Below are 2,560 nucleotides of genomic sequence, written 5' to 3'. Positions count from 1 at the left end.
AAGGGTCAAACCTATAAAAATATTATTTATATTTCATCACATATACGCATATTGTATAAAATGAAATGTGCTCCTTTCTCCATTCTCCAGCTACTCACTATTATAAATCTATAAGATAAATTTTATAGACTGTATGACAAAAGCTAACAAATTTAACCAAAACATTATTTTATCATAATTATTATCAGAAATGACTTTATCATAAGAGTAATACTATTAATTAGCTATTACAAAAGTAGATATTTCCTTCTCTCTGAAACAGTACCACTACTTTAAATGAATGTAAGCTGAACAAAATTTTGTAGCGTTCCATATATTCATGACATTATAATGCTGTAAATTATGTTTAGACTTTGCATAATACTGAATAATCTAATCATCTTAGCTCATTATAAAGATGAGTATGAACAGTTAAGTTATAAGAAATAGCAATAATATGAACCTTACAGCAATAAGATGAGAAATAAAAACCATGATATCCACTAAAAAAAAATAGGTCATCCAGGAAGCATGCTAAAAAACTAGAAAACAGTATTTCAATCACTAAAGTAGGTTAGATCTACATTCTAACTTGGTTGTAACATGCCATTGCTTCCTTATTATCAACACTACAGATGAATCATTGATTATCAGGAATACAGACTAAGCAAGAAGAAGCACATAACTTAGCTATGATTATAAAAGAATTATTATGCAGCAAACCTCAGTGTAAATACAGTGAAACCTTATTAATTAAAATATTACCAATGAGCAACCACTGATCACTTGCTGAAGGGTAGAATGAACGAAACCTATACACCACATGTCTTTAAATGAAGAAGACACTAGTCAAACGACTGGAAGGAAAATACTCATCAAATTATAAGACATTTTCAAGAAATTTAGAAGAATCATGTAATAACAATAACATAACATAAACTATAATGTATATTGACACCATCACTGATGTTTGCATAGGCTTAGAAATATTTCTTACATAGTCATTAAAGCCTGTTCTCTAGAAGGTAACACCTGTAGCTTAGTTTGAGTTACACATTTAATTCACCTTTTAAAGCCTGTAATTAAAACTAGACTTTCTCCCGTATTTAATATAAATTGGTTAGGTTTTACTACACACATCTAATCTTAAATATAACTGCATAGTTTTTAGAAGACTTCGTATTAACAGTAACAATAAAAACTATTGTTAACACTTTTCTCAACACTGCAGAATGATAATGAAATCAAAACCACAATGAGATACCAGTTCACACCTATAAGAACGGCTATTATCAACAAGACAAGTAACAAGTGTTGGAGAAGTGGTTGGGGAAAAGGAACCCTCAAATGCTGCTGGTGATTGTAGACTGGCATAGCCACTATGGACAACGGTATGGAAGTTCCTCAAAAAATTAAGACTAGAATTACTATGTGTCACAACAATCTCTTTTTTGGGTATCTACCCTCCAAATTTGAAAACATTTATCTGTAAAGATATATGCACTCCGATGTTCACTGCAGCATTACTCACAGTGGCCAAGACATGGAAACAACCACGTGTCCTTCGACAGATGACTTGATAAGGACAATGTGGTACATATATACAATGGAATATTACTCAACTACAAGGAGAGATGAAATACTGCTATTTGCAACAACATGGATGGATCTTGAGACTATTACGCTAAGCAAAATAAGTCAGAAAAAGTTGAGAACCATGATTTCACTCACACGTGGAATATAAAACTGAAAGCAACAAATGAACAAGACAAAAACTCATGGACACAGACAATAGTTTCGTGGTTACCACTGGGAGAGTGGGGAGGTGGAGGTAGATGAGGGTAAAGGGGGTCAAACATATGGTGACAGAAGATTTGACTTTGGGTGGTGAACACACAAATGCAATATACAGATGATGTATTATTAAATTATATACTTGAAACCTATATAATTTTATTAACCAGCTGTCATCTCAACAAATTTAATTTTAAAAAAGCTAACTCCCAATTTATCTACAGCAAATGAAAGAATCAAATAAAAAGCTCAGTTAAATAATTACTGTTTTAATTTAGAGTCACCTGACAATTGTCAAATTTGCCAAAGTAATGCACAAAAATCACATAACTAGAAAAAGATTGCGCTTTACTATTCTTAATATTTGTTCTGAAAATTCTAACCAACAAGTGAAAGTTCACTGATGTTCACGTGAAAATCACTATCATTAATGAAATGGAAAGGAATATTAAAAACAAATGCCAGACAAATAAAGTAAGGAATATTAAAAATAAATGCCAGACAATAAAGTAAAATTCAGGAAAAAACATACTCTCAAAAGTATAAAAAAAAAAAAAAAAATAAAGTAAAATTCAGGAAAAAACATACTCTCAAAAGTATAAAAAAAAAAAAAACCACGAAAAGTTAAACTTCATTATAATATTGCACACTGAAGTCAACACTCCAGTATAAAGAAAAAAATATGAATTCTATATGTTAAATACATATGCTTGGGAATCAAAAGGCTTAAATATTTTTTTGATCAGAGATACAGTGAACTTTGTACAAATTTTATGCTTTTTTTAAA

The sequence above is a fragment of the Pteropus vampyrus genome, unplaced genomic scaffold (assembly GCF_000151845.1).
Source record: "Pteropus vampyrus isolate Shadow unplaced genomic scaffold, Pvam_2.0 Scaffold207, whole genome shotgun sequence".
Taxonomy (NCBI): Eukaryota; Metazoa; Chordata; class Mammalia; order Chiroptera; family Pteropodidae; genus Pteropus; species Pteropus vampyrus.
Note: the sequence above shows the minus strand (reverse complement) of the source record.